The 14376-nt window shown below is 29.2% G+C and overlaps 1 long non-coding RNA gene across 2 annotated transcripts; it reads left to right on the top strand.

Moving 5' to 3' along the window:
* The first annotated feature begins 9680 nt into the window (after positions 1–9680).
* On the top strand, positions 9681–13917 carry LOC130976818 (uncharacterized). Of its 2 annotated transcripts, XR_009084775.1 has the most exons (4): positions 9681–9817; positions 10169–12568; positions 12838–12896; positions 13735–13917. It is a non-coding gene; the product is annotated as an uncharacterized LOC130976818 (long non-coding RNA). The 2 variants fall into 2 exon arrangements; XR_009084774.1 differs by having other exon boundaries at positions 9697–12568.
* The last annotated feature ends 459 nt before the right edge of the window (positions 13918–14376 follow it).

The raw sequence follows: 14376 nt of genomic DNA, 5'->3' as shown, positions 1-14376 counted from the left end.
TTTCAAGCCTCCAACTTAAAAGGCAGCACCTAAGAAAGAAAGGACACCCAAAAAAATTTTACAAATCACCTAGAAGCACAATTAGGATTCTTTGTCTTCATATATAGAAACACATCAAACTAAAATTTTCATACTATTAAAAATAAGAACAAGGAAACATTTTCCTCTCTCAATACATGCATGGAATAAATTTGGTGATAGGGTTCTTATTCATTATTTTTTAAATAAGGATTTTGGGTTGTTCATGATTGAAAACGTACAAACAGCAAAGCAAGAAAAAAATTCTTGAGGAAAAAAAGATTAGAGAAAAAGTCCTTAAAATTTCGGAGAAACAATATTGAATATAACAACAGCAACACAATAACAAAACTCAATAAAAAAAAAACCAAGAACCAAACAAAGTAAAAAATAAAAAAAAAATCGGAAAAAATCCCAAATCTTACCTCAGAAATAAATGGAAAGAGGCGTATGGAGGAGATGTGAGAGGAGGGCCACAATATCACTGTCCACAACAGCAATGGAGGCACAGTGAGAACAATCGTAATACTAACAGTGATACAAGAAGATGCCACACGTCGGTTGGGTGTTCAGAGTTACTTTCAATGGAGGAGTGGAGAAAGGGTAATAACTCGTGAATGGAAGAAATACAGTAACACAGATGTATTGTCTCCAAACAAAGGAAGGAGGAGCAAATAAAAATTTTGGGTAAACATTGACTGGGTAATAGAGAGAATGAAAAAATCAAGTTAATGTCGTTTGTTAACTCTGCAAAAGTTACTATTACCCTGATAGTTTCATATCTATTTGTCAATATTACAATTTACCACGTACTTTCGGCAACATTTCGGCAAAAAATTTTAGGCACCGAAGAATGCACCATAATTATTAGGCCATGGATTTCTTACTCTCCTTTTTTATGGAGGAGTATCATTAACCCATTTAAAAATATTTACAAATTGAATTCTATTTTTTTATTTTTGAAAAAATTGATAATTAAAATTTTGTCTCCCTAGTTTTGCTTTTTATATCTTTTTCCTTTTCTTTTAATCATAATTCCAGAAATAAGAGAGATGTCTTTGGGCTTTTTTCCTAATGATTTGTGTTCTTGCTGCAGTTACCACTGTCGCTATCGCTGCTTGTACTTAGCACCGCCACCTAGGGGTGCACAGACCCGACCCGGTCCCGAACACTTTAGGGACTAATTTGGTGTGATTTCATCGGGTTTAGGGCCGGGTAAGGGTCTCACAAATAGACCCGGACATTATTTCGGGTCGGGTCCGGGCCATAGCTCGGGTCACCCAAAGTCGGCCCAGTGGCCCGGTCATCATACACAATTAATATTTTGTGTTATTAGTGATGGATCATGACTATTCTTATGTGGAATTTAAGTATTGTAAATCTTAATATTTTGTGTTATTAGTCATTATAAGACTATAAGTTAATGTTTTATGTTTAAAATGCATAAGACTTTAGACTAATGCATAGTATTGTGTTATTTGTATTGATTTAAATATTTGGTATTATTAGACAATATTAGTATTGATTGTGATTTTGCTTTAGTATTTATTGTGGTTATGCTTTAATTTTAAAGAAGGGTTGGTTCTTGTTATATTTTTCTAAGTGAATTTTACCATGTTAAATAATGGTTGGAGTTTTGAAAATTTGGATATTTTTACATGCTAGCTTACAAGAAGGTATCAACGTAATGTAATGTTAACGGCCCGGTTTTCACCCGATTTTCACCCGGTATAATTGTGGCCCGAAAGTGTATTGGTTTTATCGGGTCTAGGGTCAGGTTCGGGTCTAATAAATATACCCGGTGTATATTTCGGGTCGGGTCTGGGTCACATCAAACCCGGCTTCACCCAGCCCATGTGCACCCCTACCGCCACCACTCCTTCTACTGCCACCACACCACACTTCCGGTCCCTCTGCGTTGTTGTGCTTTGTCTTTTCCCCTGCGAACTACTTAGGTTTCATTTTAATCATAATTTCAGAGATGAAAGAGATGTCTCTGCTAGGTCTTCTCCACTAACATTCATGTTCTTGTCACATCTCTACAGTTACCACTGTCATTGTTGCTGCCTGCACTCAGCACCGCCACTACTCCTTCTACTGCCGCCACACCACACTTCCCAGTCCCTCTGCGTTGTTGTGTGCTTCGTCTCTGCCCCTGCGAACTACTCAGGTTTCATTTTACTTTATTTTGTTTTATTTCTTTTTCTATGATAATTTTTGTGTATTTGGAGATTTTTCTACTGTATTCGCACCGCAATGTTTATTTTAAGGGTGGAAAAGAAAATAAAACAACTACTTCACTTCAATGGCAGATTAAGGGTGGAAAAGAAAATGCATTGCCTTAACTGAGCATTGCAATTGGTAACAAGCACAATGAATTTTTCTTTGCAAATTTGTGATTATTAATTGGTGCTGATTGTGTGAAGATTTCAAATCTGACTTGACTTGAAAAACTTTTTCTGAAAAAAAAAAAGACTTATCCCTTTGATTTAACCAAACCAACACAATTTGAATAGAAAGTGCAATTTTTCTTTCCCTTTGTTTTTGATTGAATCAGAACTTTGCATCATATCATATGTATAATTTTTTTAACAATTTTTCTTATCTTGATATGAGGGGAGACATTCTTATACTATTACTAGGTTATAATTTCTAGTATTTTAAATTCATTATAATTACTAGCTATTGATGAGAAATTAGTGGTTAAAATTGAAACAACATAATCATTATGTGCACCATTTAAATATAGTTTCATTATATTACTACTAGAAATGCAAAATTTATGTTTTCATGATTATATCCAGTTGGACTGATCAGCAAAGAGCGGCTGCAGCGAAAGAAGGTTGGGGTTATAGATTAGTGTTCTCGCAACTCTCTTTTATTCAATCATGATGTTTTGTATGTTTGATCTTTTCCTCACGGCTTGGAAGCTTGGAGTATTTCTTGTGGTAGATGCGTCATATCTCGGTGTGCAGCAAATTGGTCGCTATATCCAGGATATCAGGAGTCATTAGGGTTACTATGGTTTGCTTGAACATGAAGTGACTAACCCTTTTTGTTAAACAGTGTTGCTTGTCATGGATGAGAATATAGAGGAGACAGTAAGTTAAGGAAACCAATTTTGTGGTCATGGATGAGAATATAGAGGAGACAGTAGGCTAAGGAAACCAATTTTGTGTTCTGATGACCAACCATTGCAAGAGCTTTATAGTATATCTATCTTTTAGTGGTTTTTAACTTTTCATAGATTTTGAGTTTTTCTCATTTTAATTCTTTTGGTGACTTGTAAATATAAGTTTGATTGGGAAGTTCTTTTAATTTTGGGTCTCTTGTATAATAAAATGTTGTCATATTAATTTCAGAATTTAATTCAATATGCTATCTCTTAAATCGAATACAAATTTACAACAAATTAATCTTTAAGTTGTAGAATTAGAAGATACTGTAAAAAAAATACAATACATGTCTCAAATTGCACGAAAAGAGGTGATTTAATACATTGCTCATAAGAAAAAGCAGAATTAAATCTAATCATTACCAAAGAAATAAAGACACTGCAATGATTCATTGCTGATTTCATTTCATGTTCTGTGTAATAGCGGTGGCAAAATCCAATTCGACCTTGACAAAATTATATATAAATTAAATGGAAAAATAAAGAGGGAATATGCTCTCTTCTTGATTATTATAAGATCTAAATACACAATAATATAACTATAAAATAAAATAAAAAATAATTGAATAAATTCAAAAATATAAAAATAAAATTTAATTAAATCAAAAGAAATTAAAAAATAAAGTTAAGGAGTCTTAGTTCGAAGATGCAGAATACAAAACGAACAACAAATAAAGAGAATTCATATTATAGAGAGCAAAAAAAATAAAGTTTTTGGTATTTAAATTTAAATTATTGACTTATTTTTTAATTATTTTTTTATTATTATTTAATTATTTTTGAAATCATCATAACATTAGAGCATTTTAGGTGTGGAGTGGCCAGTGAAGGAGGGAGTGTTGGACATTGACGCAGTTCTCGATTTTTCCCTGCAATAGTTGTTTTCTCTTTTTGTTTTTGTTGGTAAACCAATAGTTTTTTTTTATTTATTTATTTTTACAATTGTTAACAATTTGAAATTAAGGCCCAAAACAACAAAAACATTATACACTTAATTATCTTTTCTTCAATCCTAATGATGATTATAAGTGTGATATGACACACTGTAAACCAAGTCATAAGTGGAACCCATTGTTGCAGAATTTGTTTTTCTCTAGTAAAATGCACTACACGTTATTATCATTATATTGCTACACGTATCATCTATATATGTAAAACGAATCTTGTTTGGATTTGATAATGCTATTTATTCTTTGTACTTGTTCGGTGTGTTAGCCTATTCAGCAAAACCGGGTGTGGCAGTAGAAAATTTGGATATGGTTAGATGCAAATATGGTTTATTTGTTACTTTATTTTACTGTTAAATATTTTATAACTAGCCATAAGTTTTAATGTTGTCTAATGTTATATTTTTTTTACAAGGAATTAAAAGGAAAAATGTAATTTTGTTAGTGGAATTTGTGCTTGTCTGTTTTGTCCTCAGGAAAACAAAGGAAGAGCAATGTGTTGTAATTAGTGGACAATAGAAAAGGCAATGGGCATAGTGTGGTGGGGTGGGCACTTTCATTTTGCACTTTGTTTGATTCATTCATTCTCCGTTTCAACCTCCACTAGTAGAAGTAGATAGTACTATTCTCTCTTATTACACCCGCTACTACTTTGTGTGTTTAGATTATAGTTTTTGTGAAATTAGAATTTGAATAAAAATAATTTTATAGAATTGATTTTGGATAGAAGTAAATTTGTGTCAATATGATTTATATTTGACAACTTTATATTAAAATTGATTTTAATAAAATAAATATTATTTGAATAATATTAGTATATTTTTAATATTCTTAGTATTTTTTTTAGTACGCAATAATTTATTATTATTATTATTATTATTATTATTTATGATTAATTTTTTTGTTTAATTTATTTTATCTAATGAAATAATAAATTATATTATAAAAAGATAATAATAAATATAATGTACAAAAATTACCATTATAAAAATATATAATGTCAAATAAAAAATTAATAAAAATATAAATAATAAATAATAAAAAAAAGCTTATATATAAAGATAAATAATAAGAATTTTATAAATAATATAATAATATGTATAAAAGATAAAGTTGATAAAAAAATAAATGTTAAATGTCAATGGCTAAAAGTCAGTTAATACAACATAAAATTAAAAGCTAGAAATTGTTACTTCTTGTAAACGTAGTTTTGTGATCAAAATTATTTCTGCGTATATAAAGAGAAAAAATTAGCCAAACCAAAAATTAAAACTTTTAAGAAGCTGAAACGTACTTTTCCTTTTCTAACATGGTTGCCAAATACACCCTATTTTTATCAGATCAATCCATTTTCACCTGCCCTAAAACTTGCTTCCAATTTCACAAAATAAAGTCTTTTGTCTATAGGGGGTAGGGCACTACACTACTACCTCCTTCAAGTACTATCAGACCAAATAAAAGGGATTAATGTCTCATACAAAATTAGAATCCCATTAACCTAACCTTATCATCACCGCTAGAATTTAATGTCCTTTGTTTCTGTAGCCAGAGTTTTCAAACTTGCATTCATTAAATTTCGGTTCACACTAGAATTAATAGCCGTAATTAAATTCACAAAATCCAAATTAAATTCACTATATTGCTACTGATATACAATAAGGGTTTACAGCAGCTATATTAATAATAATAATAATAATAATAACCTTGATATATTATTATGTTCCTATTGCTGTTGTGGTCATATTTGCAAACCAAAATTATTTTCATTTTATATGTATGTGCTTCAAAAACCTTACTGTATATATGTATACATATCTACATGGCTGTGCTAATAATTATTAAAGGCAACATGACAGGAACTTCTTCCAACCATCTCTTCCCTGCAAAGCGTTCAAACACACACCATTAATTATATGTATATCATGTTTAATTATTAAAGGGTCCTTAAAATATACATACATACCGAGTGTGAAGGTTTATTATTGGTTTTAGGAGTGGGCAATAATCTTTGCTTAGAGTTTTGATTCATTACCATCACCGCTTTATGATTTGCTTCACCAAGTCCTTCAAAAACTGCTGAGTTCAACTTAACACTCTTATCCCCTTAGGGCAATTATTACATTTATACTAAATGCTAATAATTCCTTGTAAATAAAGCCAACCCAAACACTTATTTTGGTTTGTAAATTGCATATTATGATATAAATAAATAAATATTATAATGATATTAAAGTTGTTGATAAAAATGGTAAAGAATGTAGGTTGTTAACAATGAAACAAGTAATAAAGGGCACAAAAGACATCTCCTACCTATGTATACTTAATAACTTTTTTTATTGTTTCCATTTAATAAAAACTTTCACATATCTCCACCGTATGAATAATTTACTAGTCTTTTAATATTTTTTTTTTCTTGATTATAACGCATGGTCTGGTCCAAAGTAACCATAAGGGAAATTAAATTATAAAGAGCAAATAACGTGCCGTGTTCATCAAAGGTTTAATAGAAGCTGAAAAGCGCATCCTATTTTTAAACACCAAAAGTGTAATTTTTGGTGCAGAAAAGTATAGCTTTTGAAAATAGGTAACGATCGAATAAGCATCTCCCACTAAAGCGTCTCCGTAATTCGAAAAACGTAGTCTTAGCCTAAGGCATAATTTTTTTTTTTTTTACTTTTGACTATACTTTTCAAGTGTTACCTGAATAGGTATTTTTTCGTAGATAATTTAAATTTGAACATCTCAATTAATTTTGATACTACATTTTCATTTTTTTTAGTTGTTTTGGGCTATGACTCTATTTTCTTAATTCATCTTATTAACATTATTTATTTGGATACCAAACATGAAGAACGATGATTTAATAAAAAAAATATTTGGATATCAAAAAGAAGGATTTGAATTTTCTAAAGTTTGAATTTTACTTTTAGAGAGTAAAGTATGATCTCTCATCATTGATTTCATAAGTGGAACCAATAATAAATATGAAAGAAAAACTATTCAATGATAGAAGATCACACTTTACTCTCTAAAGTGAAATTCAAATTTTAGAGAATCCAAATCCCAAAAAGAATAATTCCTGACCAAAAATTGAAAAGTCTACCACATATATTGCGTATTTCATGTATTCCCCCTTTGAATGGCCTACAAATTAAAATATTCACACCCTGAACCTGCTGCTTGGTATTCTGATCAGGTGTACCATCGCATGCCAATTTCTTCTCATCCAGGCCTTGACAACAACCCAAACGATAAGACGGTTTCAAACAGTCTGATTTGGCGAGGCGTGTGCATTCACCAAAAGAGAATCTAATCTCTCAGCCCTGTCCGCCACAACCGGTAGAAAAAGAATATCACTTTATTGTCATATAATATCATTATATCTTTTTAAATTTATTATACTGTTTATAATCATTGAATTTTGTAATTTTTATTCATGTATAATTTTCAACTAACTAATATTTAATAAATATTATTAAAGGAGTTATTTGAAAAAGTTAAGTACTTTTATTTTCATGAAAAAAATTAATTAAAACTGACCACAAATTCTCTTTAATTGACGGATTCTATCCTAACAAATTTTAGACACGAGTGACTATGATTTAAACAAACAAAGTAAATAAATTATAATATATAATCTTTAATGTATAAGAGCATACCACGAAAGAATAATTATGATAATAATATATAAAAAATATTTGAAAAACAATTAAAAAATAAGTTAAAATGATTTAAGATTATATTATTTTATATTTTTTAATTATTATTATTTATTTTATTTTTTATTTTTTATTTTTTAATTAACACTAGACTAATTGAATAATATTAAATATAAAATCATAAATAATATATGTATAAAATTATAGATATTAATTTAAATAAGATAATTTTATATTATTATTTTTCTAAAATCACTGATAATATATTAAATTGCAGTATTAATTTAATAGCAGATCAAGTACTTCTAATCTGCTGCGTATAAAAATCTTTATTCAAAAACCTTTTATATATTACTATGATGTTTTTTGCATCTGCATGTTATAGAATATTCAATTGATGAGAGGATAATAATTAAAATGATGAGACATTTTAATTGATTAATTAAAGTACTTAACATAATATTTTGATGCAAGGAGTTACCAAACGAATGTGTGGTTAATAGCGATCACCGGCACAAATTAATATTTTATTTACGTCTTTTGTTGGGAAGAAAAATCTCTACGACTCTAGTCGACTTCCACTAGCTAGTTCCAAAAATGGAAAAGCCAATCCCATAATAATAAAAAGATGCCGCCACCAAATGAAGAAAGACAAGACCCACCATATACCTTCGAAAGTAAAGGACATTTATTTGAATAGGAAAGGAAAGGTTCAAATATCTAAAGAAATTGTTTGCGAGCTCCATTTGGGTAATTATCCTTTATTTGTTAAAAATAAAAAAATGTGATGACTCACTCAGTTTAGTCAAATTTAACTAAAGTTCAACATAAAATTATGCCAATGCATTAATTAGAAGATAGAGAATAATTATGACGGAGACTAGGGCCATTCATCAGGTCTTTATTAATTGGGTACCACTACACGACACCTACTCCTCCAAATCAAATACTATAAATTATATTAGAAAAAGAAAAATGAATCGAAATGAGTAGCTATGATGTTCAGCCTTATAATGTAGTAAACTGTGATGCATTTATTCCAGCTAAACATACACTTGGATTTTTATTTTATATTTTTTTTGTCTTTAGATTTAAAATGTTGGACAACAAGCTAAGCAAGACTTGTTCATTAATTCTTCTTGCTTGATCTTGCTGACACCATCACATGTGATAAACAAATTCACAATTTTGCAAGATTTTTTCTTATGTATAAATGCTTACTGCAATTATTATTATTAAAATTTGATTACCAGAGTTTGATCCATTTGCGAATCATGTCACGTAGCGTGTTCAAACTTCAAAGGTTTAACAAGTGATTCATCCATCATATTCATATTAACTTGTGAAGGTAAATGCAAAAGAAAGCCCAATAAGCAAAGCTGACCTAAAAATGGGGTATGGGCCATCTTATTATCTCCATCGTCGCTATCTGCAGGCTGTTCCCACTAATACATGTCTTCTAAATTTTTAAAAATATTAGTATTGTTATTATCATTATTATTTTCTCTTTGAACGATCCATGTTATAATTTATCCCTTAGCTTTCCTTTTCCTTTTTCCAGCACTTACCTATGACACACATAACAGAACCCAAAGCTAATCCTCTGTTTTCTCAATTTCTTCTGTTGGTTACTTATTTTTATTTACAATTGTTAACAATTTAAAATCAAGGCCCAAGACAACAAAAACATTATACACTTAATTATCTTTTCTTCAATCCTAATAATGATTATAAGTGGGGCCCATTGTTACATAATTTGTTTCCCTCTAGTAAAATGCACTACACGTTCCTATCATTATATTGCTACACTGCTACGCGTATCGTCTATATATGTGGAGGCCGCATTAAAAAGCTATCATCTTCTTCTGTAGCTCTCTATAGCTATTGGAAACCTCCACTGGGGAGGCGGCGGAGGGTGGTGGAAACCGGTGGCCCCGGCAAGAAAGATAAGGTCGGATATGGATTCTGTGTTTTCGAGATTCAAGTCTCAAGGGTCCACTCTGGGAAGAAGTTTCAAGGTATAAACTATACACCGTACCTTCTTCATCATTGATTCATTAACATCTATCCATGCTTCTTTTCTTTTCCTCTCTTTCTTCTTACATATATTTCAAAATCAGTTAATTAAGTGATCAAGTTATATATCAAGTCCTTTTAGGATAAGAATAATTGAATCATTACATATTATTCTGTGTCAGTGTTACTAACACTCTGCGGAATTTGTCTTCTTTTCTTTCTCGGAATTCGTCCTTTCCAATATGAATATATCGTCATCATCAGTTTGTTTCTTTATTTTATTCTCCATTTCTTTTCTTTCTAATTTCGTACACGGTCTATACTTTACGTGAATATTTTTGTTGGACTTACAGCCTTACACCATTTCTCATCAAAACAATAATGTAAGTTTTGTTGTTTCCCCACCTACATTCTATTATATATTTTTTCTGCGCCATTTTACTATATTATTGTTTCCACTGTTGATTCCTTGTTCTGACTCCTTTTCCTGCCTGCTAATAGGTGCCATTGAAATATGAACTGTATGCAGTTGTTGTGCATATTGGGTTTTCATCTACTTCAGGACATTACTTTTCCTTTGTTCGCTTAAGTACAGGGGAGAATTCACCATTTTTGGGGCGTAAATCATCTTTTTCGAATATTTTACACTTTATTTTTGATTTTTTTTTATTATGTTTCTGGTAGATATTTGTTAGTATTTTTTACTATTGCACATTTACTTTAGTATATATATATATATTGCATTTATATTTTTGCATGGTATATATTTTATAGATAGAAGCTGTGATTGGATAATGTGAATAGCATAGTGTCTAGTTCAATTTTGTCCTAATTTTTCATATTGGTTTTTGGATATTGCAAATTTGGAATAGAACTAGAAAATTTTTTGATGAAATTGCATCCATCACAACATACATACATATAGGAAATAATTTTGGTGAAAAACAACAAAAATTTTCAAGAATTTTATTTTTAGGGCGTTCTATTGAATTGATTTGGAAAATCTTTTTTAAACTTGCTTGACTGAATTTTTGTGGAATATAGCAGAGAGATAGAACAAACAACCTTGTGAGTTGTTGAGCCATATTGTGTGGTTACACATTTAAATCACTATTTTGTTCTTGTGTGCTATGCTCCTTCTATGATTGTAATCTTAGATTTGCTTGATTCTTATTTCTGATGTTTGATGTTTTGAATGCATTTAGCATGATTGAGGCCATTTTTGAATTAAAGCTTACTTACCTATATGGCCATACCCGTATATCTACCTTTGTGAGCCAATATTGAGCTTTTTAATCCCCTTTTGTTCTAATTATTACCACATCACCAACTTTAAGCAAAAAACCAAGAACTACCTTGAATTGTATCTTTGATTAGTTTAGGTTGAGGTGTGTGTCATTTAAGTGTGGGAGAAATTTTGGGAAGCATTGGTAGAGAAAAATTTTATTTTGGATATTCATTGAAAATTTTAAAAAATGGGTGCACATTCATGTATCAGTTTACTTTAACCATATGTATTTGTTATAGGAAAAGAAAAAAAATAAAAAAGAAAAAAATGAAATGAAAAAAATAATATGGGACAAAAATTATCCCAAAAAAAAAGAAAAAAATGAAAACAAAAAATGCATATGTGGATTTGGATGAAAAAGATATATGAATGTGTATAAAAAGAGAAGAATGGAAAGTTAGGTTGCATTTTAGTGATTAGGTTGATATAGGTTGGGTGAGATACTTGAGCCAATCAAAGATTCAATCTATTAGCCCACTTAACCATATTAATTCTACCTTCACCTTAACCCCATTACAACCCTAATAAGTCCTCATGATACTTGTATTCATGCATCATATATTTGTTGATTGTTAGATGAAAAGCAAATCCTTGAAAGCATGATTAGAGGAGACTTGAGTTATTAAACCCTAAACATTGAGCGTTGAGAGTGTATACACACCTGGTAAGGGTTCGATCACTCAATTCTATGTTTCCACACCTCTTATCATGTATTCTTGCAAGTTGCTTCATTTTGATGAGTTGAATCAATTCTTTAGATTTTGATTGCATTGAATTATTTCTTTGCTTCTAGCCCTATATCTCCATATACTTGCTTGGAATTTGGTTGTTTGTTTTCACCAAAACAATAAGAAATCATAGTATAGATAGATATAGATAGTATTTAGTATACTTGCATGCATATAGATAGTTGCATTCAATAAGTTGTTACCCTTTGATCATTCTCTTTGTTTGTGTTTAGCATGAGAACATTGCTATTATTTAAGTGTGGAGGAATTGATGAATCCATAGTTGATGATAATTTTTTGCTTAAATTGAACGGATTTCATCATATAAACTCATGCTTAATCACCAAAATAGCATACTTTTGTGATTTCTCTCTAATTTGGACTTAAATGTAAAAGTATGCATTTTTATGCTTAAATTGATCATTTTAATTTCACTTTTGTTCCATTCGATGCCGTGATATGTTATGTGAGTGATTTCAAGTCTTAGAGACATGAATAGTTTAGTAGAAGTGAAAAAAAACATACAAAATGAAAGATTTCATAAAAAAAAATAAAAAAAAAAGCACTCAATCAAGTGTAAGTATGCACAACTCCGATCCCTTTCCTCGTAATAGGTGCCATTGGAATATGAACTATATGCAGTTGTTGTGCATATTGGGTTTTCGTCTACTTCAGGACATTACTTTTCCTTTGTTCGCTCTGCACCAGATACATGGCATAAGTTGGATGATTCAAAGGTAGCAGCATCTCAAGAACTTATTCCCTCTAGATGAACCTTTGTATATTATTGATTATCAGCAAATACCTTGATTTTACTTTGCTTACTATAGTTTCTAAACTCTTTGTCTCATTAGTCATTCTATAAGTTAATATCAACTTATCAAGTGTGTTTGTGTTTTGAGGCTATAATTTGTGCTTGGTTTTTACACACTTTTTTTTTCAGTTGATTTATATGGGCTAATTTATTGGACTATAATTATATTTTCTTTTTTTTTTTTAATCTCAGGTTGATGATACTGCTCAACTTTTAGCAATTATTGTTTTACACATTGCTAAGAATATTGGGTATGTATTCCTGCATCTTTTAAATTTTAACTATATTAAACTATTATTGTTAAATAATAATTTGGGACAATTTTTTCCACGAATGAAGAGATAACAAAGTTTTATTTGGATGATGTTGCAAGTGTTCCAATGAAATGTTCAAGATCTTATAATGATACATCTTGATACTTGATTTTGTAATAATTTAAATCTATTTAATTTAAGATATTTGTTTTTTAACATTATATATTAATTTGATATTTTTATTACTAAGGATATTACTTATATAAATGTAGATAATTTTTTTTTATTTTACATGATATAATTTTCTGCTCGACAACATCTTTATTATGACATTTTATTTTATTTCTTTAAATCTATCTTTCATAATTAGCCACGATTTTTAATGTGGTAATTTAAGCTAGCTATGAAAAAATGGAATAAAATAATTTGGGTTAGCCGCGAAAATAGCATAGTTAAATAATCCACCAACATTAGTCATGAAAAAAATGTGACAAAAAAATTTGGTCTACTAATATTAGCTAGAAAAAAGTGTGGTAAAATTATACAAAATAGATTACATTATTTTTTTTAGCCACGGGTTGAAGCGTGGGCAATGATGTGAAAGCTGTGGTTATTTACATGTTTTTACGGTTTATAAAAGTGTGGCTAACAGATAAAAAATCGTAGCTAAATAAAAATATATCACCCTTATTAGCTATAGATATCAATTCGTTTTTAATGTGTCATTGTTACAATTTTTCTTGACTCTAGTCACCATTTTTTTCGTGGCTAAAGCCCGTATTTCTGATTATTAACCCGTGTTTCTGATTATTAATAATTTTTTTTTCTATTGTAGGAATTCAAAAATTCTTTCAGAGGTTCACTGAAGGAACACAGAAATTATTATATTTGTTCTCATTTATGTGGAATTTAAATGCTATTAGATTTGGTATAGAAAGTAAATTTTTAAAGAGAAATGTCTGCATTAATACTTAACCTTATGTTTTGTATATAAAAATGGATTATATTTTCTGTACAATTTTTAAAAGTTATAAATATTTTTAGAAGTATCTAAAGAAATAATTTTTAAATTAATTTATATTTATATCTATTAAAATTATTTTAAATTTTAAAAACAATTTTATTAGATATAATTATTATAATTTGTCTTTATTAAAAATATTTTATTTTAATTTAATAATTTACTTAATATAGTTTTTCATAAAAAAAATTATTTCCAAAAATCATTTTTAATAAATTACTTAAAAAAATCTTTATAAAATCGGATCTGAATAATGTTATATTACTTAAGTTAGATATAAGACTAATATTAGAATTATTTTTAAACAGCAAGACTTAACGTTTAAATTGTGATCGCAAATTTTTTATCTTTTTGTACGAGAGAATGTGTGATTGTGTTCATTGTATCCTGTTTTAATAATTTGTTTTTTTATGATAATTTAAATAATTAATATCAGTTGTTTATTTATACAATTGT

This window comes from Arachis stenosperma, chromosome 4 (genome assembly GCF_014773155.1).
Source record: "Arachis stenosperma cultivar V10309 chromosome 4, arast.V10309.gnm1.PFL2, whole genome shotgun sequence".
Classification (NCBI taxonomy): domain Eukaryota; kingdom Viridiplantae; phylum Streptophyta; class Magnoliopsida; order Fabales; family Fabaceae; genus Arachis; species Arachis stenosperma.
Note: the sequence above shows the minus strand (reverse complement) of the source record. Positions and strands in the feature narration are given on the sequence as shown.